At 45.8% G+C, this 23856-nt stretch overlaps 1 protein-coding gene across 1 annotated transcript in view; it reads left to right on the top strand.

The window, feature by feature from the left end:
• LIMS1 (LIM zinc finger domain containing 1) overlaps positions 1–23856 on the top strand; it is a 76386-nt gene that overhangs the window by 160 nt on the left and 52370 nt on the right. The window lies entirely within an intron of this gene.

Genomic DNA, 23856 nt, shown 5'->3' with positions numbered 1-23856 from the left:
CCGCCCGCCCGCCCCGTCCCGTCCCGCCTCCCGCGGCGGGCGGCTGCCGAGGGCGGCGCTTTGTCTCGGCGCGGCGCGGCCGGGCCGCTGTCACCGGCCGCTGCCCGCTTGTTTGAACCCCCCCCCTCCTCACCCCGGTGCCCCGGGGAAGGCGCATCCCCTGTCCCGCCGCGCCCGCGCCTTGCGGGGCAAGGGGGGCGGCGGCCCCGTGCTCTGGCGGGGGGGAAGCGCTGGGGTGGCCCGTCGGGCGAGCTGGTGCAGGGCCGGGGTCCCGCCGGGGGGCCGGGGGTGCAGCCGTGCAGGTGCGCTGCCTCCGCGCCCCGTGGAGTTCTCATTTCGCGGGGGGAACGTTCCCCTTCCCTCCGGCGGCACCGCGGCGGGCGGCCGCGACGGGCACGGCGGGGGTCCCTTCGCCCCTGCATCGCCCCTTCGGGGTCACGCTCCCGGACGGCGCGGGATGGGGGGGGATGGGGGTGCTGGCGCGGCCCCGCTGCAGAGAACTGGGGCTGGTACCCAAAGCTCACGTGTAAGGCGCTTGGGACGGGGCGTGAGCACGGGTGGGTGCCCTCTGCGTGAAAAGGCGCCTTTCCCTGCGGGAGGTGGTGGTTTTAAAAGGCTGGTGCGAAATCACCTCGGGGTTTATGTGGCGAGATCCGTGTAGCGTTGTGCGTATCCCGTAACTACTGAGTAGCTTTCGGGAAAGGTTAATGGGGATGGGTTTCGGAAAGCAAAGGCTGTTCTGATCGCCTGCTGTTTCGAAGCCTCACCCGTTGTGGTAGCGTCTTGGGAAGCAACGTCCCTAATTCAAGCATTTGGCAAGTGTTGCGCTAATGCGGAAACCAGAGGTGGAGGGAAGGTGAAAGAGCGATTTTGTAGCTGGCTCAGGCTGCAGGGTGAGGACGGCTACTGGCGCACAGACTTTAGCCTGGCGAAAGACCGCCTTATCTTTCCCACACCTGATCTCCACTGTGAACTCCTCCAGCTCCGCACCACGCCTTTGGAGGAAACCTGTGGCAGCAGTGAAGCCAAGCTGAGCTGGGTCCGCCATGGTGGCACACGGTGCGGTGGGACGGGACAGGCTGCTGAGCCGGCTCCGCTCCCGGGGTCAGTGCCCCAGTGCCCCGGGGAAAGGCAGGGGAGGCAGCAGGATCTCACCAGCCTTGCCCAGCTTTAGTTCTAGCTGCTCTGCAGCCACATGCTGAGAAAAAGATGATAGCGTGGTTCAGATGTTCATCAGTATTAAGACAGCTGTTTTTTCTTCAGTCGTTCCAAAAGCCACTTGGTTTCTTAGTGGGTGATGGGTGCTTCCAGGCCGGGCTTCTTTCTGTGTTTCCAAAAGTGGCCAGGTTGCCGGTGTATGTGCCCTGAGCATCAGTTTCTTGTGACTGTGAGGATCTGCGTGTCATCCAGCCCGCACAGGTGCTTCGGCTCGGGTGTGGAGCTCACCTCTCCGGGTAAATAGAGCAATTACACGTTTGGCATCTGTTCTGCTGAAGTTGTTGGGGAGCAGGCCAGCTGCCCTGCTGGTACACGCTTCCCAGGATATGAACTAGGCTACACCCCTGGCATGGTGAGAAATTTTGGGACGAAGTCAGGCGAGAGCCAATGCTTGCACAAACTTGCTGAGATGAAGCAGCAGAGTGCCCTGGTGGGAGCAGCCCACCTCCCTCAGCGCTGTCTTGGGGGGGAGCTTCTTCAGCGCAAAATGCAGGCGGTGCATCCCGCAGCGGGCAGGCAGGTGGGCGGCACATCCAGCGGCAGAGCGCCTATCCCGGGGTACGGCCGGTGACTTGAGCATCCTTCCCTGCCAGCGGGGACGAGCCGTGCTCCCTCCTGGCCGAGCAAATCCTCCCATGGCTGAGAGTCAGCCTGGAGTCCCACTGCTGCTGACGTGCTCTGGATATGAACTGCTTGCCCAGCAAGGGCTGGATGTGGAGCCCCTTGCCTAAGTTGGCTGGCCCCCTCTGTTCGTCTTTTCTCACCACTTTTTTTGGGTGAATCGCCCTGTCAAGGACTGTGCTGTGCTGTGGCTGAGGAGCTGAAGGTGCTGTGCAGTTGATTCTTGCAGAAGCGTGGCTCAAGGGAGCAGAGGGAGTTGCTGGCCAGGGCAGGGAGTGTGGCTCCCCTGGCAGGGTGGCAAGGTGGGTAGAGGCTGCAGGGGTCAGCTCCTTTGGGGGAGCTGGTTACAAGACTTCTGGCTGAAGGGGTTTTCTTTGGGTGATTCCAGTCTGTTGAGGTCAAAATAAAACAAAAGGGCAAGGTTTGTGTAAGATACATTTTGATTTAGTAAAATGCAAGGAGAGGAAATTAAAAAAATTGGTTCATTTTCTTATTTTGATTCTTTGGGGGAAAAAACCACTGAAAATGCAAATGTTTCATTCAAAACCACATTTTAACAAAATATAAGGTGATCTCAAAGGCTTCCACAGGCTGAAACTCCTCAGAAGTTTTGGATCTTGACTTCTTGCTCTGATTTAGAGAGTTTAACCTGAGTTTTGGGGAAGAAAACAAAAAAGGAAAGAATGACTTGAGGTCTCTCTCCAGATTTGGTACACGGAAGAGCAGCAGACATCTGGTTGGCAGGTACACGCATGGGATTTGTTTTTCTCCTAGGGAAACTTTTCTTTTTAACTCCCCCCCCCGCCCCCCCCCCCCCCTCCACTTTATGGAGGCTATTTGAACTTGAATCTCTGCTGCGGCTTTTATTTTGCAATGAAAGGAACCGGCAGGCTGGCAGTGTGACCTAAACACCCCTTACCCAAGGCACCGCCATCCCACTGGGCATCACGCTGGGAGATCAGCGTGCCCTAAGGAGAGAGGTTTGGGGAGGGATGTGCAGTGTGCCCTGTAGTTGGGTTGGTGCTGGGTAGTGGTCTGTCGTTTGGGATTGCTGGCCGCGCTGTTTGGGGCTGATAGCTAGCTTGCTTTATAAATGTCCTCTGAGTTTTGTGGGCAGCTTTTCCAGCTGGTTGTGCTGAATTCATCTGGATATGTTATCGTTGGAGTAAGTTTCTTGTGCGGTTCAGAGAAAAACACGTGCTTGCAGTTCAGAACCATTATTATCTTAAGCTTTTGTAGTTTCCTAGCACAAACTAAGTTTTCCTTTGTAGCAATGATACAGGCCAGCATGCAGTAAAATACTGAACAAAGCAAGCTCCTCTTCATTCAAAGCATAGCTACATTTGAAAAACTAGCATAGACTTAGTGGATTTACAGCTCTTGTTCCTCTGTAGACTGTGAAGCTCAAAAATGTGGGCACTTTGTAGTGTTACTGGCTTTGACAGGGGACTCCATAAATAAGAAGCCAAATGTGATGCTGCAGTTCGATCTCAGTTTTAATGCAGAGGGCTTTTTCTTAGAACTGGCTCCATACAGTTACTGCAGGGGAGCCGTTAATGTCCTGCAATATACGGAGGATGGTTTGCATAGTTAACAAATTCTTTTTGAAGTCACAATAAAATATTTATTATTGAAGCACTTAAGGTAGGCTTTTCAGCTCCTGCAACTGTGGCTTTGTGCTAAGTGTGTTAGGTTGGACATCCTGATTCATCTGTGCCTTGTTTATCTCCAAAGCCCAGTTTAAAGGTTTTTCACTCTGTAGCATAATGCGGTCTCTCATTACTTTTCAGCATAGGCAGGCTTTAACTATTAGCTGTGCTAAAAGCAGCTTGATAGTTGGGGAAATTACTCACGTCAGGTCTTTCCATGATGGCAGGTGCTGATGACAAGGAAAATCAAACCGACAGTCATGTTTTGATAGCCAAAGCCTTCCCTTGCATAAGCTATCCATACCATGAATCAAGCAGCCATGTATGTGGTCCTTGTTTTAGTGATGTGTTACAGTGCACGTCACCCTCAGAGCTTGCACAGAAGCACTGATGTTGGGACAGAAAGGGTGAAAGATTGGGAAGGTCCTTATTCAATCTGACAATTGAATGTAGTAGGGGACTGTGCCCTGGAGTTAAATACTTTTCTTCAAATTAGGACACTCCTTTGCAATTACTTCAGCATTTCCTTTCCTGTGGTGTCTTTATGAAAATGCTTACTTATGTTTTTTAAGCAGATAGAAAGGAAAAAAAAAAAAAAAAAAAGAAATCAAGATACTGTAATTTCTTTGTCTGGTTTTGTGCACCCAAATAACCCTTTATGCAAAACAGTTTTATGAATTTGTCTCGGTGCCTGGAGACTGTCTGCAAGGTCTAGGGGACAGAAGCTGCTGGTGTGCCCAGTGACAAACTATTTGTGGGCAAAGTGAAACCATGTTCCTCTGCAAAAATAGCATGGTCTAGAGTATCCTAGAATGCATGAAAAATAGCGTTACAAGAGCAGCACCCAGGATGAAGTTTTATACTCTGTAATTTTCATATTGTTTTTCCTTATATTTTAAATAAGTAGTCCTTGAATTCCACCTTTGATCATCCTTTTTTCATCACTTTTTAACTCATTACAAGAACCCACCAGCTACTTCTACAGAATTTGGTAAGAAGATGAGACCTAAAATCACTTGGTGTGTTTAAGGTTGTTTCAATCACTGCTTGCATTATGTAGTTTGAAGAAATCAGAACACACTGGTGGATGGGCTTTTAATTGAGTAAAAGCTAAACCGGTGGGAACAGTGGAGTTAAAACCTTGTGGTTTTTCAGTCACATCGTGGATGGGGAGTTGGTGTGGATAATCTGAGAAACGAAGGCAATGTAATGATATTACAAATGTTTCCTGGGTGGCCAGAGCAGCATGGGGAAGCTGCCATGCTCAGAGTTATAAAGGTTTTCTGTATTAATGTATTGTTTTAGTGTAGTTGGGGGCACTGGGAAAGACCACAGCAAAGCAATGCAGTAACGCCAGCAAATATTTGGGAGGCAACAACATGGCAGAGTGGCTCCTGTCCAGACCTCACACTGACGTGCAACAGCTGTGGGATTGATGTGGGGAGAGAAAACCACACAGAGAAATAGTTTCAAATCCACCCTGGGAGGGGGGAAGGGGGCCTTGGCGCTTTGCAAGGACTCTCTGCCTTGGAGATTGGCTTGGCCATCCCTGCTGGGGCTGGGTGCTGCCCGGCGGGGGCAAGGGACTGGCTGTCAGACTCTCACCTTCTGGAGCCGCAGCATCCCCGCGTGCTCCCTCCGTCTCCCGGCGCCCTCCACCTCTGATTCGGGAGTGAAGAATACAGCTTGGCAGGGGCGGCAGCATGGGCTGGCAGCCGCCTCTCTCAGGGGAAGGTGGCCCCTGCAGATTCGGGGCTGAATCAGCACAGCAGCCTCTGCGTGCAAATCTGGTGAACCCTCCTGTCACGAGGAAGCACTTGCGCACCGGCGCGTAATACAGTTTGCAGCTTTGCAGGTGAACGCCACGCACGTCTGAGCTGTGTCGGCTGCAGGACAGACCTGGGTTCCGTGGCAGAGAGACCAACATTTGTGCTGGATTAAGTAATTCATTTTTGCCAGGAGCTGCTGGTAAGTGGGCTGAGATTCATTTGGCAGCGATCATCTCCCAGACCCAGCTCTGGCCAGTGTCACAAAGCCGGACGGTCTGTGGGCCATGCCAGGGCAGCTGCTCTTCCCGCAGGCGGTGATTACAGAGACTTTTTAATTAGGCATGTGGTTGCGCTACAACCGAATGGGGTGACCTGCACACTCCTGTCCCCCCATATCTCTCATGTTAGCACTGGGGACCTGAGCCAGCTGAAAGCCCATGGGGAGAGACATTGGTAGATATCTAGGTTTAAAACTGAGTTTGTCTCAATCTGGATCAATTCCTTGATCTTGTGAGTGGTGCTGAAGTTGGGAGGGGAAGGGGTGTGGGAAAGGTGGAAACACCCGTTTCGGCAGACACGTGGATTTGTGCTTGGGTCATGCAGCCATGGCTTGAAGAGAGGTGCTGAAGTTCGGGTCCTGTGAGGAGGGGCTGGGGATCTAAATAAGGAGGGAGCAGTGTGTGTCGGTGGGCTGGGCTGGGGACTGCGTGCGGCCGTCCCAGGCGCAGTGTCGGGAAGCAGCACGTCCATGCTCCACTGAACTGGATTGAGGGATCACCTGCAGGTCGTTGAATGAGGATCTCCTGGGCAATTACTTTTGCTTGCTGCTATTGAAAGCACACTTGGATATGTTCCCTCTGCAGTTTGTTGTTCCCTCCTACAGCCCTGCCTGAAGGGAAACCACCCCAGCAGTGGTTTTGTCATGGTTGTCACAAAGCTTGTTTGCAGAAATTCACCTTCAGAGGATTCAGAGGAAGGAGACCCCATGTCCCGTCCCTGTGACATGTAGGTTATGGTTAGAAGGGGCACGGAGAATAGTGACACATCGATGCCTGTTTAAATCTACGTCACATTTGTCGGCATGGTATGACTTCATGATCTCAAGGGTGCCCAGAGGCTTTCTTTACCCGTTGCTTTCGGGTCCCAGAGGCACTCAACACTGTTTATACCCACTTGTACTGTCGAGAAAAAAAATGGAGCAAGAGCTGTGTCTGTGAGGTCTTGCAGGCTGAGTCCCACCATATAAGAGACACAGCTATGGGAGAGGCATGGTGCACGTGGCCACTTGTGTGTTTTGCTCAAGCACTGTACCGTGGAGATAGGCAAGCTGCTGTGGGAAAGGGGGCTTGAGGGGAGCCGTCCGTGAGCTTCCCTGGGGCTGAAAGGAGAAAGGCAGGAGCCTCTCAAGTGCAACATTTCTGTAGTACTTTAAACATCCCAGAAAGCAACGGGTTTTTTCTTCCTTTTGTGTTTCCTTTTGTGAGTATATGCAGTTGCAAGAGAGAGGCGATATTCTGATTATATGAAAAAGTAATCGAAGTGGATCATTTTAAAGCTGCTGCTGTTATGAAAAAGCTGACTTCCGAAATCTTTGTTGCTTCATTCATGTTTTTTTCCTTTTTGTTAGCCAGCCTCAGGAAATGAGAACATTCTTTTGGCTTTCCGTGCCTGAGTCACATCTTATATATATCTATATAAAAATATGTTCAAACATCTCCAGATGTTTTTTTCGGAGAGGTGCTTGTTTTGCATTAGGGTATCTGAGCTTTAAGTGTTTGTACACAGTTGGATGTTTCCAGAGTTTCCCATACTTCTCTAGTTACAAGGATATGTATATTCCTGTCAGAAAAGCTGAGGGAGATGTCCTGATAACCTAGGGAATATACAAACAAATAAAAGTAAAGCCTTTAAAGAAAGTGAGAATTTGTTATGTTTAAAAAAAATTAAACTATCAAAGCAGTTGTTTAATGTGAGTTGCATCCAGATATGTAGCTCTTTAATGTTTGCTAAGTGTGTATTTAAAAAAAAAAAAGTGTGAGGAGGAAAATCAAAATCGAAAAGGATCCCCAAGGGAAGGGAAGTAATTAAAATCTCATTATACCCATCTCTGCTGTTCAGCGCGCTGACACTGGGCTCTAGCAGTGCTGTGCGTGCACGGCGGGGTCTCCCTGCCTCCCTCTGTCCTCCCACGGGGGTCACACGGGGATCGTGAGACTTTGCTTTAAAAGGAAAAAAAAAAAAATCCCCAAAAACGTTTAGTTTGACCAAAGGCCAAATATTTAACTTTGGCGGGGGAGTTGGTGGGATTTAGGGGAACGAATACAATTTCCACCCTCGGTTGTTTAATGTAGCTGCACTGAAAATGATGGGAGATGGGGGATGGCGGGTGTCAGTGGTGGCAGGGCACAGGGGAAGATTCTCCCATGGGGCTCCATCTGCCACAGCCACAAAGCCTCCAGGTGTTCGCCACGGCTTCTCCTCCCACAGCTCCCACTGAAATGCCGTTGAGTTTATGGCTCAGATAAGAAACCTCTCACTGATTAAATATTTTGATTGCATCCTGGCCTTCCAGTTAGTTTCTTTGTTCTTTTCTCATCAGTGGATTAAAGTGGACGTTCAAAACTCTCGCTTGTTGAAATAGTTGTATAAATATGGTCCTCAGGGTAGGCGTTACTTAGAAAAGTATTTCTTCTCTTGAAAAAAAATCTACCTCCTTTTGCCCCTTCAGCATGCTTGTTTGTCGTCGTGCATCAAAGAAGTGTGATTTCTATAATTATGTCAAAGAATAGTGGCTTATTGTTAATTGTTTGAAATAATCTAAAGGCCAGTGGGGCTTATTATTTTGGCTGATTTCCTGCTCATTCAAACACTGAGGAACTGTTTCAGGTTCACATTAAAAGAAAAAAAAAAAAAAAAGTATAAAAGAAACCTGTAGAGCCAGGATAGTCTCTGGGGAAAACTGATGGGCTCACAGCCCTGGGATGAATCCCCCTCTGTTGAAACCTTCAGCAGTTACAATTTCTCTTTTTTCAGAGAGACAGGCTCCCCTTCTCGCTGGGCATCCCTCTCATGTGATGTCCCCTGTGAAATAGCATCGCCTGTGAAATAGCATCGCGCAGCCCCGCTCGATGCCATGCTGGGAGCTGGATGTCTTCAGGCAGTGGTACAAAGCCATCCAGTCGCCAGGCTGAGTGTAGCTTTGAGGTGTGGCTGGGGCAGCAGGGGGATGAGTTCCATAGCTTTGCAGTAAGGTGAAGCAAGGGAGGAGGGATAGAATACTGCCGGTGGCTACGTGTGGTGTAAGCCCAAAGATCAGAGTTTCCAGTCTTCATCTAAGACTGAAAATTGCCTTTTCCTTAGTCACATGCAGGATGGGAACAATTGCCCTGACCTCTCCGGTGGGACCTGGAGAAGGGTCCGAGGTTTTCAGCGGTGCGGGTGTTCTGTGTGCCCGGCTCTGGCTGGGTGAGTACAGATCCCAGCACTGTTCTGTTCTCAAGGGAAGGCAGGATGCTCCTCGGTGTCAGCTCACATCTGAGGCAAACCTCACCCAGCAGACACTGCTCTTCAGACCATCCCTTCCCCAGCCTGCATTAAATCAGCTGCTGGACCAGGGTTTTGTTTTAAAAAATACAGAGGTAATAAAGTGCTATTTTAAGTGTCACATATTAACAATGCTGCTTCATTTTGACGTGAACAAAGCTCTTTGTGCTTGCGATTGCTTAGCTGATACACTGCAAGCGGGAAATTATTTGGATTTCTTGTGTTGAATTGCATCTGAGTCACAAATGTGAAAATCAATAGTTCTATCATCACCATGCAGAGATGGGCAAACAGTACAGTTAAGAGGATTCTTGACATCACCTTTGGGAAAATTACTAGAACATGATAAAATGGCAGAGGATCCAAGAACAGTAATATTGCGTTATTCCTCGACTTTCATGAGAAAGCTTTCTGCTCACCTTGGGCTATTTATTAATTTATAAATAGCTTTGTGAAGCTGTATTTAAAAGAGATATTCAAGGAGTTTGATGCTGTTGCATGATCCTGATGTATTTTCAGAGCAGTATCAGCATGGACAGATTTCCAAGGTAGGCAGAATTGTGAAATGAGTGTTTGTGTCATCTGAGGTAAAATTGGTTTAGTTGCTTTTACCCCATGTGTTTTGATAATGTGTAGCTGTGCAGTGGCTTGATTTCCATAATGGATTTTCTGTTAAGTCCATAAAGGCACAGTTAAAAATGTGCAGCAGTGTTACTTCCATGCATGTACAGAAACAAGTGCCGGAGTCCACGGAAGGGATGTGGCAGATGCTGGCTTGTAAGTCACTGCGTGCCCAGCAGAGCCACCACCACCATTGCAGCCATCACTTGGACAGTTTGGGTGGTAGCAACATGGTGTGGGGACATTTTCTAGGGAGGAAGGGCTTCATCCTCCCAGAGGAGGAACCACGTCACTGAAAGCTGTCTTCTGGTGTCCCACCTCTGTAGGCATGAAGGATGTTGATGGTACAAATGTCAAGCAGAAGATTTTTCTGTCATGTGTTGAGTAATGCTCCTTGTTTGGTTTGCATTACAGATATTTATCGGTTCTCCCTGCCACAGTGGAGGGAGAATATAATGAAGAACTGCTGAGTCCAGATTTTTCTAACATATCATTAATCCCTTGCCATGAAAGTATGTGCAGAATGAGCTGGGTCTTAGTTGCAGATGAAAAGGTTTTCCATCAAACTTGGAAAAAGTAAGTTATCCACTCTGTGTTCATGGTCTAAATGATAATGTTCTTGTAGCTGGTATTGGGGATGCAAGGTCTACCTGAATTAATTAGAAGGAAAAACGTAACTTGTCACACTAAAAATACATTTTTCTGCATACCATGGAAATATCTAAAGTTCATGTTGATGTAAAGTTTAATAAACCAAAACTTTTTATGCCATCAATATCCAATATTTCAGATTGTAGTGCTGAATTAGTGCTGGAGTGGAAATATTGTAAGGATATTAACATAATTGCATTTGCTGAAAACTCTTCTATGTGCTTTTTTCTTTATGATATTAACAGAAATCGAGGAGGACCTCATATTATTTGTCTCAAATATTGTTATCTTAAAGTGCACATTAAAAATTTACAGAAAGGACATACTTGCTTTTCAGAAATTCATAGAAAGAGAAATGTATCTAAATAAAAATAATTGGGTTAATATATTTAGTCTGAAGGCAATAAAGTCCTGCTTATGCAGAGCGCTTGAATTAAATTCCTGAGTTCACTCAGGTCAAGTTATGAGTTTAAATTTACATATCCTTGGAGCCAGGAGCTAAACTGCATGGAGCTGACATGATATACGTCTACTAACAGGGCCTGGGTTCACCCTTATGTGAGGGTTAAACTGCATCTGTGCTACCACATTCTCTTTATAAGCTTTCTAACAAGATATATATTTCTCAGCATGTGAAGTATTTAAAACAACCAAGAGGTAGTAAATGTGGCAGGAGAAAATGCAGATATTTTTTTTTAAGTGATTCTGGCATAAATTATTCATTCCATAACCCTGTTCATTGTGTACAAGCAGATGTTGCAACAGGATGTTGCCTCCAAAATATTACTAGCAATTGCCTGGTCAGGTATATAAACACAGGTATTATAAACACAGGGTGCCCCTAACTGAAGCCTTTCTTCTGAAGCAAGAAATGCATCAACAAGAGTTGCTAACATTTTAAAACCTCAGTGGATGATGGTACAGCATCAGAAGCACTGTGGCAAGGGGTGCTTTGTTTATGCCTACCACCTTCACAGATTATCGTTGCTGGCATTTTTTCCCGTGGATGCTGGAAAGCTGCAGCTGTCCTTCGGCAGGATGGTGCTGTCCATACCCGAGAACTGGTGGCGTGGCATGGCACAGCTGTAGGAGGTGTGCCAAGTGGCTGCTCAGTGAGCAGTAAAAGTTACAGACCTTCCTGCTGCGCCTATCCCAATGGGCTACGTGCGCTGAAATGCAAGATTCGCTCCATATAAGTAACAAAAGAGTTGAGAGAAATGGTGAGAGCATCTAGACACATCCAGACACAAAGCAGTGGTCGGCAGCCTGCATGGTGGCGTGGGTGTGGGAACCCTCCTGGCAACCTTGCCAGGTGGTGATGCCACCTCTCCTGTCTATTCTCAACACCAAATTATTTTTTTTTTCTTGTGTACCTTATCATTTGTTATTACCTTATAATGGCATGCTAGAAGGTTTGATTTGCTAATAGCTGAGGTGTATCTTGTTTCTTTACTTCTGCAAATACGCATTTTCTGGGCTAACAAATGTGTGCTTTTACAGAGGATGTCTTCAATGCTTCATCAACCTGAACCACAGCAGTGACTTTCTCTTCCTCCTCAGCACTGAGGCTGCACTACAAACTGATCGCACTTTATATACAGGGGGGAAAAGAGGAAACTGCAGCTGAAGTCAGGAATTGTTTGCTTATTCATTAGTTATAAAGAGCCAAACTGAGGTCATTTCTAGTTAGCTGGCCAACTTGCTACTGCTTGCTTCTCTTGAGCTGTCTCTGCAGAACCGCTGTCTGCATCACCCCTCTGGCTGTATCTTTTGGGAGGTGAGGCCAGCAGCCCAGGGAAGATGAAGATTAAATTGCAGGATTTTTTTTCCAGGAATACAGGAGCGTTTTCTAAGAATACAGAAGTGTCTTCTACGGGGGAAGAAGCATGTCCATCTCTCAAAACTGGAGGAGTGTGATTCAAAAAGGGGTTTTCTGCAGGTCCATATCAAGAGGGAAATTAGATGGACCACCCGCTGCATTTAGCATTTTGTAAACAGGGCAGCTTTTGCAGAGGTATTTTGAAATGTGGGGGTAACTTCATTTTTTGCTGCTTGACAGTGATATGAAAATACCTGAGGAGCAGGTTTTAGGAATATTCCCTCCTCCACCACACCCCTTTTTATTTCTTATTTATTTTTAATTCTAAACCCGTCAGTTTTCTCTTCCCTGAGCCCTATATCTGGAAGATTTGGGGCATGCTTGTTGAGAACAGATATTAGTTTGTCCTAGTACAAAACCGTTTGTGAACGAGCCCTAAGGTTTTACTCAGTCACACGAGAGTTTTGTAGCCTCAGACAGGAACTAAATTTCTAATGGAGAAAATAAACTAAAAAAGAAAAAAAAAGTTTTGATTAAAAACGGTTGTTCTGATTTATACCTTTGCCAGCTTCTATAATAAAGGTTGACATGATTAGCTGGCAGAAAAATAGGTGATTTTCCCTTACTCAGAATCAAGTTCCTTTCAAATCTGCAGGGGGTGTATCATTAACTTCAATAAAAATAGATTAGTGGAGCTTTGTGACAATTCCTCAAGACTGCATGCTTATAAATAAAGAATTCAGCACCAGTTTAAGGCAATATTTTATTATCTCCTGCAACTCATTAGGAACACGGAAATACCTCCAGACATATGGTTTGATCATTCATTGTTTAATGTTCTGATAACGTGCAAATGCTAAATGTTAGCATGATTAACTGATTTGGTGCTTACGGATTACAGCAAGTCTTTCCCAATTCTTCTCAAAGCCAATTGAAATTCCATTGTTCTGTTTAATGGGGCTTAGTTTGGACTCCAGGGTCCTTAAGTGGAGCATCAATGGCCCAATAAGGCAAAATATGTGCTAATCTGTCATTTCTCATATTTCAAGAAGAGCAGCTGCTTGTTAGATAGATGGGTATGACATGCCCAGTGTCACATGCTTGTACACACAGATAAGTGCCTTCGGTGAGGTTGTTCTAAGTTGGATTTTACACCGAGCGAAGTATCTTTTGTATAATTTATGTCTTGCTTGTAAGTAGCAACTGAGATTGTTTCAGCTTTTTTTTTTTTCTCATATAACCCCCCCAGAATTTGATTTAAAAGTGATTGTTGTACTATATGATGGTATAGTTTTACTTGCAGCATTTTGTAACAGATCTTGGCAACGCCCTTTTGTTGCCATAACTGGGTTTGCATAGTTTGGCAAACAGTCATGCAAATGTAAATGTGGGAAAGAAAACTGAAGTCTGGATCCGCAGGCTACAAAAAGCGAGTCAGTGCAGGTCTGCTTGCTCAAGAGGCTGGCACTCAAATGACAGTTTGGTTCCAGTCTTATGTGGCAGTGTTAAGAACTTGTATTAACCCCGTGTGCTGCTAACTGGTGTAATTTAATTTACAGTTTTAGCCCAGTAGCCACTTGGCTGCTGACCTGCGCAGCGTTCTTTGGGCTTCAGCGCAAATAAAATGGTTACAGATGAGTAAGCAAGAAGGAGGTGCCTTTTCATGGGAGCCTTCGTGGATCCTTGTATGAGTTCTGGGGAGTGAATTTTACAGTGAGTGTTGCGTCATGAAAGGGAGCAGAGGTCTGGGTTGACAGTGGAGTTACTACTGCAAGTGGGTGAGAGTAGGGTGGGATTGGAGTCCCATGGGACTGCAGGCTGCAGGGCTCCCGGTGACCTGCCTGTGATCCAGGCTCTGCCGCTGGCAGGGGGGAGGTCCAGGTGATCTGCTGGGCGTGCGTGGGTCTGGTCTGAGGAGCTCGTGCCACGGGCTGGCGGTGTTTTGCAGTAGTTATATTTTGAAAAAGCCGAAACTCCCCTTCAGGAAAGGGAGAGCAAGGGAGAGGTGCTGCACCTTGTAGCAGTGGTTAGTGAAAGATGTACACAAATAAAACAGCAGTGGGGAAGATGGCATTTATACATCAGCTTGGCCAAGGGGATTTTAATCACTTATGGTGCATCCCATAAGCAGCAGGGCTCTGAAATGCCCGTGGCTGGGCACTTCGGTATGAAGAGGATAAAGAAAGAAGGAAGGAAGGAAGGAAAGTGAAGATAACACCTATAATGTCTGAGTCACTGTGGTGTCTAAAGTGCCTGGTGTATTTGTACTGTTTGCTAGATGTTTTCTGTCTTATCTGGCATTATACCAGTATTTCTCAATGACATTAGCCACAGCACGTTGGGACTTAATGGTAAAAACAGGATTTCTGTTCATTTAGTATCATTCCCCACTCCTGGATTCTGGAGTACTGTAATGATTTATCCATTAAGTTGCTGAAACAATAATCTGTGTGTGTTGCATTGCATTTGTGTTCCTAATTAATTTATGCTGGTGATTTCAGCTGAATGCTGAGTGACAGGTCGGGCTGTTCAGAGCTGCCTGTTCTTACCTCCTTCATAAATACATGAGGAAAAGCCAACTTCTGAAGGGGATAGTTGCAAGGCAATGTTAGAACAGAGGATTGCCCACCCTGGCAACAACAGTGGCAACCAAATGTGGTATTAAGCAGATGCTTGGACTACTTTTGCTTCCTCTGTGCAGGATTCCCATTGTAGCATCCCCAAAGGCGAGGGGGTGGGAGAGGGAGTGCTTTGTTTACAAGAGTTGCTAAAAGCCGATAAAATGAAGAGTATGTCTCTGCGGCAGGGGCATTTTCAGAAAGCCCCTAGGCTTGTTTTGTGGCTATGTAGTCTTCAGCAGGAGCAGGGCAATGAAGTGCCTTGGTCCATCCTGGTCTATGCTCAGCTTGGTCCTGCTGCCTGGAAAGGGGCAGGGGTGGGTCCAGCCTCTGCATGTGGCTGCTCTTGTGGTCCAGCCTTGCTGGTATGGTGGCAGCAGCAAGGTTTAGCTGTGGGAGCAGAGGAGGAAAGGATCTTCCAAAAAGTGACTTGACCAGCTTCAAGTCCATATGCTGGTCAGTGTTTCACCTGCATCGTTGGTCAGAGGGTTGGGTGGAAATCCAGGAGCTCCTTTGCCACTCTTCTGGAAGGATGCCAGATCTCACTCAGCCTCTCCCCAGGCACTCAGGAAGAGTGAAAGATGACTGACCACAAAAAAAGCGATGTCTATTCGAGAAGTTTAAAAACTTGAGGGCTGCCCAGTAATTAGAAAAAATGCCTGGATTCATATATATTACAGGCTATCTGTCCTCTAAATCTTTTCCTGAAGGAGGGTTATAATGCTGATGTTCTTTGATGGGTCATCCAGGTGGGAATCCAGGCTTTTAAGTTTCTAGAGCATGTTGTGCATGGCCTTGACATTTGAATATGCCATAAAAGTACAGGCTAGCATTTTTAGATGTGTTTTATTCCGGTTAACAGTACTGGCAGATTTCACTTACGCTATACACAACTCTGATTCCCATCCCAGTTTTTGAAAGAACAAATGGCTGGTGATGTTCAGAGGCACACATTATGTGTAAGTTAAGTGTAGTTTAGGGCTGGGCTTACACCCATGTACAATACCACTCAGTGGGACAAATGTGGTCAGGCACAGGCACTAATGATACCTCTGTTGAACTGGGCAGAGCACACGGCACAGTGTTTATGCCAGCTGTGGGAAGACTGAAGATAATTTCATGTTGGTAGGTTTTATACCAGGACAGGTCACCTGCCAATATTTGTTAAAAATATCTGATCTGGGTAGGAGAGTTTATAGTGGATTGGTACTCGTCACCATGCTACGGCAGCATGTTTAATCCTACCTTAGAAGCTGTGAAGCAGGCTGTGCATAGACTGTCTCCCTGAACTGCGATTTCAAGGAGATTGTAGCTTGGTGAAGGTCAGAGAGCAGGGCCGGGAATGGCCTATACATTTTGTTATTGTTTGTTTGGGAAGAAGAGAGCTTATAAGAAAACACACAAGCAGCAAACAAAGGAAGCCTTTCCTGTGCCAGATGTCTTGCTCCTAAATACATCAGTGATGAGATGCTCTTTAACTGGCATCTGTCTTCTGCCTTAGGGGGGAAAAACAGTCTCTGTTGTTCCTTAGTGGTGTCTGTTTTACAAATCCTTTGGTTTTATACCCTCAGTTATAGATTGATTGGACTGATTATTCTGTATTTGGGCAGGTGCCTTTGAGCATACAATCTCAGCATACATTAACGATTGACCTGAGGATAAAGCAGCCTCCTCCCCCTTGAGCAGAGGATGTTGCTCTGAACCCTGAAGTGCAGTGTTCTCCTCCAGCTCCTGTTTGGAGGGTGATGGTAGCATAGCACAGTGCCCGCAGTAACAGTCATCTCATCCCTCCCTTTGGGTAGGTATTCGGCATGGTTGGCCTAAAGACATTCTTAAAGATTTTGTTGAAAATATGCATTTCTGTTGTACTTTACCCATGTGTGAATAACATATTAATGAAGGTCTCCATAGCTGAAAGGAATTCAGTGAGAAATCCTATGGCTGATCTCACCACAAGGAAAGTTTTATCTTCATTTGTCTTTCTTGCCTTTTCCCTCTTCCAGTTTCTAATTGCTGTTCCATGGTTCCTGGTACTGTTGGTCAAAGCTGAGAACTGGTTTCATTTTTGTTTTAAAAATCTTTTCACATCTGTAGGCTGAAAGTCAGGACATGGAAAGTCTAGAATTTAAAGGAACTTCGGGGCACTTTGAGTGTGTTCTTTGTGGAAATCGAATTTAATTTCAAATTCTAGGTACAGGATCGTTCAAGATAATTTAAATCTGGATAATTTAAAAGCTGCTTTACTGTAACGATTCCAGGAAGAGAAGGCACTGGGTTATGAGTCCCATTCTGGGAACCACCGAGCATCTGAAGCCATTCTCATTCATTTCAGCAGAAGTTCAGATGTATTGCCCTAACCATCTTTTTGAAGGTGCTCAACTAAGTCTTACTCCCATGTCACATAATATATTTCATGTCATACTGGTCAGTATATCATCGTGTCTGGCTGTATTACTGTCTTGAATCCATTTACTGGAATTCCTATGCTTTCTTTTCAAGCATTTACTGCTAACCACTAATAAATCTGGAACATATTGGGACTTAGTGGGATGTTGGGCTTTCCAGGATGAAATCTCATTGTTTCCCATTACAGGCAGTGGCTGGCAGTTGCCTTCCCCTCCCTCCCACCCTCAGTCATCTGAAGTCCTCTTCTACTGCACCAGCTTTTTCTACCCAGGCTGTCCCTGCTTATTGCTGCCTTTGTCCCCCCATTCTGTGGATGTCTCTTCCCAGGGTGGTCCTGATGGAAAACATGCCTGCAGTTGCTCATATGTGGGGGGCAGAAGGCTCCTCTGGTACTGACTTCTGCAAATCCCATCTGAACTGCTTCATCTGCAATGACTGCAAGAAGTTTTAAGTAAATTCAAATGGCTCAGAAAAGCAGCCAGGGACCCAGTCTGAAAGGTAAAACTTGAAATGAATTAAGAGTACGTGCCCAACATCACATCTTTTACTTAATTCTTGTTTTCACCCAGGGGTTTTTGTTGTTTTGTTTTCTTCATTTTAAGCATTTAGAATGGGAAGTGTCTTTTCGTATTTCTGTTAACTGCCCAGTGTATTTCGAAGCTCTTACATAAACAGGAGTCAAAAATGTCTCTCAAATCTCTGGTTGTCACAAGTGCCAGCATTAAATAGCAGGTTTCATCAGCTGCAGTCTGGCTGACTGTATCTTCCAGGGCTTTAAGTTTAGTGTCATGTGGGAATGAAAGATGACAGAAAGCTTCGCTTTTCTCCCGATTGCCCCTGCTCACAGGTCGCAGCGTGGCAGACCTGTAACCCCCCTGCAGCGATGGGGTGGTACCCGGGGAGAGGCAGAGAGCAGGGCATGTGGGAGATGCTTCAGGGAGGTGGACTCCCATGGCTGAGCTCCCAGCTGCTGAGCATGGTTTTGTCTTGAGTTGTGTTTTGTTGTTTCTGGGGTTTTTTTTTGGTTTTTGATGGTGTTTTTTTTTTTGTTAATAAAAACTTCCTCTGTGGGTTTTTTTTTCCCTGAAGTTGAGGGAACCCAAATTGTTTTTCCATGTGTGGTTTCAGATGAAAATGCTTTTCTTCTTTTTCTTTCTGTCAAAAGAACTAGTGGAAAGATTTTGGAGTGTTATTCAAAGACCTTTTTTTCCCCACTCCCTAGATTTACTCTTTACTTTGGACTGATGCCTCATTTTTCATTATCAGATCAGAGCTAGCAAAAAAGGTGTCTGCTAGACAAGCAAAGTTACTTTTTAAAAATTAGCCTGGTACTCTTTTCCAACATCAGGATTGATAACTGTATGTTATTGACGTTACCATGCTCTAAAAATGATAGTAAAATAAAGATGCTTTGGGCTGGCACTTTTTTGCTGTCCTGAATGAATTCTGTTATGGCAGTGTTCAGAATAACTTGGCATCCTTGCAGCTCTGTATTACTTAGAAAGCAACAAAGTAAATTTTGGAAGTTACTTCTTTCTATTACTGGAATATCTAGTACACAGAATTAGTGTTTACTTTTTGTTAGGCACAACATCTGGGGATTTCAGTTTCTTCTGCAAAATGATCAAATTAGGGTGGTGATGGTTATTCTGAAAGTAGTACATCAGGGTTTTTTGGAGCTGTGCGGCAGTAGTATTTTCAAATGAGTTCTTCATAACTTTTGAGTGTTTATGGAAGTCCCAGGTCAAAGGCCATTTCCTTCTAGGGCTTATGTTTTCCTCATCTATTCCTATCATTATTATAAACATGTAATTTACCGTAAAGGAATGAATTAAGGGAAAAAATAAGCATATAATTGTCATACGAGTTCTGATACTGTCCTTATTCTTCTACATTTGCCCTATTTTCCACACAAATAAAAGTGACCTGTACCTTACCTCTAACCTGATGTTAATGTTTATATTTATTTGTATGCTATTTGATGTGCTATGGAACTTCATGACTTGCTATTTTTATAGCAGTTAAAGTAAATGGAAGTAGAAATGGGAATGCCTGTTAGAGGAAGCACAAATGACATGCCAAAACCCACTGCAGATTAGTACTGACTTTAGTCCTCTGTTTTTAAATGCTTGTGTATGCTGTGATAGTAATTCTTTATCTGAACATGATTATTTATATGCAGACACACTTCATATGCGACCCCTATTTAGATTGTTATTAGGATCCCTGTGAATGGTTCTTCTTCACATTCTTTCATGAAGGGTGTGTGCCCACAGAGGCTTTAAAAATTACTTTTAAGGGAGAACATTTCAGAGAAATACCACACCCTCTTGCTCAAAAAAAGCCTTGTGCTGTTTTTCTTTTGGCTGTGTTTCCTTTTGCTTTCTATTTCCTTCCTGAGATACACATGCTACCTGAAAGTTCCCATGGAGTATTTGCCATGGTGGTACTGGCATAAGAGCCTGCGTGGTGGGGCTGATACCAGATGACAGTTCATGAATCTATATCCCTCTTGAACCAGTGGTGAGCTGTGCATAGGATCATCCTTAAAGTTAAACCTAAAAAGATCTTTAGATCCAAACAAAGGTGGTTGTGCCAGTTTATCCAAGTCAAATTGAAGCAGCACTTCAACCATTGCAGTCTTCATGTATGAACAAGTGCACTTTTTCTCTGGCTGTTCATGTGCTTTCATTTCTGCAGAGCCCACAAGCAGCATTTTTGCTTGTGGTGGCTTCCTGAGCAGGTATAGCTGCAGAAAAGTAGAACTTGATGTGGTCCTTATTTTAGTCCCTGCCAAGGAGAGCAGGCTGTGGAGGGGCTGTCTGGGGTCAGCTTTCCTGGGACGAGCACTTTGGAGAAGACTAGGTGAAATAAAAAAAGGGAGTAGGGGGCACGCAAAGATATGATCTCCTGCTAACTTGCTCTGGTCTTCATTTCCAATCTCCTTCACCATTTATCTTTAAATCTTTTAAGCTGGCATCTGAGCATTCGGTTTCAGAAATTGCTGCTAGTTGATATGAGGCTTGTTTCTGACACCAAGCAGCCACTGTCACCATGTTATTTGGCACAGCCATCTCCAAAGTGGTGTATGTGTGCAGGATGATGCATTGGAATGTGGGAAGAAAATATTAAGACTTCAGTAGTACATGCACATAATTTATAAATAAATAAATGTACATATATTGGGGGTGCGTGCTCAAAATTTTTTTACTGGTAGAGGTACACAATCAAAATAGTTTGGAGACCACAGCTGTAGCAGATGGAAAATCAGCTTCATTTTTTACCCCTAATTTGCCACCTGATTATAGCTTTGCTAAATTCAGCCCTCCACAAATACAGCCCCCTCCCACATTTTAGCCACTGTGTAATGAAATGAATCCCCCGGGTAATTTGGCTGAATACCACCCCTTCTCCAACAGAAGACACAAATAAAAGGCTCTGGCTGAGAGGGAAGCATGCTTGCCAGTCTGCCTCTCCAGCACAGTTAATTAAAATGCATCCACGTGATGGATGCATTCCTTTTGATTTGAATGGGAGCTGGTTGGTTTCCCGGTGCAGGCAAAACAGTTGTTTTCTTCTCCTAAAGTGAAATGCCCAGTGTCTGATGCTCAATTTACCGAGGACGCTTAAGGGAAGGAAAGGGGAAGGGACACAGCCAGGCAGCAGGGTGACTGAAGCGGGGCAGGGGAGCAAGCGCAGTGCCAAAATTTGCGGGGCTGGTGGGGCACAGCAAACGCAGAGGTGAGGTGACTCAGGGGGCATCCCTACTGGCCCGCCCCGCTGTGCCTCCGGGCCCGGATTCCTTCTGTCCACCACTCCTTTTCTCTTGGAGTGGTACTTCCCTGCCCTCTCTGAAAATGAAAAAGCAGCAGCCTGCCAAGGTGCTTTGGAAGATGGCCTCTGGTGGGGCAGAGCAGTGGGATCTTGCTCCCGGTGGCAGCTGGATGAGCCTTGGGTGAACCCGCGATTTCACCCCATTTGGGGTTAGAAATATGGGCTCATGCTCATGGCCATCACATCGGCACCCAAGTGGGCAGCCACAGAGGGGAAGCAATTTGCTCCTCTTTGCACTGCCTGGTGTAAAAACTTTGGCAAAGGAGCAGGGAAGAAGAGTGGAACAGATGGACAGATGGACATCCCCTGTGTAGTTGTGTCCCCAGCCAGCGCTATCAGAGCCAGCTGTTAAAATGCCAGAGCCCCGGCTGGCAGGAAGGCTGCAAATCCAGCTGAGGTGGGACTGCACCGCTAATGAGTGCTTTGCTTGCAAGCTTTAGAGCCCTGAAGTCCTTCCCTTTTGCTCAGGTTAATCTATTCTGGGGTTTTTTTTCCTTTCTTTTTAACTAAGCAGCCTTTCTGCTAGGGCTTATGTCTAGGCTCCAGGTGGTCTGAGGTGAGGGTGCAAGCCCAGAGCAGGATTTGGTCCCCAGCACTGCACCACCTCCTGCTCCTGGACCTTTGATAAATGGTGTTACCTCTGTCCCAGCTCCATGGCTGCCAGCTGAGCTTGAGAGCAAATAATTTAAGGACCATAAGATGCTCAAACACTACAGTCAGATCTGTACACAGTAGAGGGAAGCGGACAGTGGAGGACTGATATGTAAAAGGTTAGTCATCTGGGGAGCAGGTCCGTGCCTTGATATCCCCTTCTTCCTACCTAAAATAAGCAAAATCAGGTGAAACTGCAGCGTGTTTAGTATTTCACAGGAGGAATTGCAAACAAACAAAAAAGCACTGATGGTAAATTAATTCAATATAATTTATTATTCAGTACTAAGCAGTAGGGTGATTGAACTTGAACTTGATTTATAATGAAAGTAGTTCTGCTTCCCCTTAACAATTGCTTTTGTTACAGCCAGCAGGATGGAGTAGTACCTTGCGTTATCCTGCAGATATGAGTGCCCTGCTTTGCTGTAAAGTGTGCCCATTTTTCAAGGGGAAAAAGAAGAGTGAAATAATGGTGCCAGCTTGGAAAGTTATTGCATAGCTACTCTTACATAAAGAAGAATTATTTGCAAGAGCTTTAAAATATGTGCAGTATGTGTTCTGACTTTCTACAAACTGGTGCTCTTAGGAGTTGCTGATATTAATTATGCCAGAGCTTTACGCTTCTAAGGTCAAACACAAGACTTTAATGTGAGTGATTACAGATAAGTTGTTACTTTTTTTTTTTAATCTTCTGAAAGGTATCCTTTTGCTCCTTACCTGCTTAAACATGCAGCACACACTTCTGCCTCTCTGCTACTGCACTTAATGCTGCACCTTCTCCCTGCGCTACTATAAAAGCACAGTAAGTGCCTGAATAAGCCAGTGGGTGAGAGGAGAGTGCTGAGGAAGGAGAGGTGAGGAAGGACTGGCAATCTGCCTCGGTGATGGAAGGGGAGCTGGATGAGATGCCTGGGTGACTTCTGCAAGTGCATGACCCCAGTGCTGTTGACCTGCAGGGGTGGAGGAGTTCTTGAGGGTCACTGCACTGACATGCAAGACAGACATGTGGACTAGAAAGGGTTGTCCTGTGAATAGACATACTTCAGGCTATTATGGCTTATAAGTCTTTGCACTCTTCATTTTCTGTGACTCCCAAAATAGGGTGGGAAAAGGGCAGAAGAGAAAAGCAGTGTGGTAGGTGAGGTGGGATGTTGAGTGGTGAGCACAGAAGTCGGTGCTACACATAGGTGGTAATAATTTCTGTTGCTTGTGTAGTATGCAAATATGCCAACCAGTATGTAATAAAAAACTTCAAGGCAGCTTCATGTTGAAACAAAGATTTATTCAAACTGGGGACCCAGCTGATAATGTGAATGAAGTCCAATAATCAAAACAGTTATTCTTAGGTAGGATATTTGAATTGGAGAGCCTGCAGTCTCTTTCTGAGTCTTTAAAGTACTTTTCAGTCTTGTGAGAGGTTATATTGAGAACACTTGAAATTTTGAAGAGTGACTCACTGTATTTTCCCCTCCAAACAATTAAGCCATTTCAGTGAGCTCATTTTCACTAGTCTGATATGTAGCAACTTGTTTTTCCCTCTGCTGCTGCCTAAATTTATTCCTTTAGTAGTGTTGTTAAATGTGAACCTTTTAATGACTTTTTTTTTTTTTTGTTAATGCTGCGGTCAATCAGTAACCCTGGGGTTCATCACTGCATGGAGGATTGCCACAGGTAACATAATTCTGTTAATCTGGACATTGAGCAAATAGCTCTAGAAAGAAGTTCAGTTTTGCAGCGAGTAGGTTTTTCTGAGTTTTCCCTCAGACTGGGGCAGCCATTTATGCCCCAGCTTTCTCTTCTCTGTGGTCCTGCCCTGACTGGGTGGGCAAGTCCAGGCAGGCATTATCTTGGCTGATCATTCATCCAGAGAACCCTGAGGTGGCTCTGAGCTTCGAAGACGAAGTAAATGTCCCCTGATATAGTGGGTGCATGGACTTTCTTTACAAGCTGAGCCACTGCTGTCGTCTTGCAAAGGCTGGGGAGTAGGGCAAGCCCTTGCAGTGGCCTGGTGAGACGCTGGCAAGCAAAAGTTACTTGATATCAGTGGGAGGAGAGGGGGAAAGGCATAATTCATATCCTCACTCCTGATGGGTGAGACAGTGGGGCGCAAAAGGGAGGGAGGTGAGACAGGAGGGAGGCAGAGGCTCAGAGGGAGTCAGGGCAGCCAGCTGGCCCTGGATCCATGGCAGCACGTGTCGGAGGGAGACCCCTGGTCCGCTGCCAGCAAGTTTGGGAGAAAAGCAGGAGGAAAGCAGCTACTGATGGTGTCAGAGTGCTAGTCAGAGTCTGACTGCTGAGTGCTTTTCAAAGGGCTGGCGCCTGTAAGAATGAAGGGTTGGGCCTTATCTCATTTCCCCTTTAATGTAACCCCAGGGATGGGGGAGATGATTAATGAAACCCTGGCAGTGAATGGAGCCAAAACCAGGCTGAAATGTTTAAATAATTTCTCACAGGAG

This window comes from Falco naumanni, chromosome 2 (genome assembly GCF_017639655.2).
Source record: "Falco naumanni isolate bFalNau1 chromosome 2, bFalNau1.pat, whole genome shotgun sequence".
NCBI lineage: Eukaryota > Metazoa > Chordata > Aves > Falconiformes > Falconidae > Falco > Falco naumanni.
This window is presented reverse-complemented; position numbering and strand designations above follow the sequence as displayed.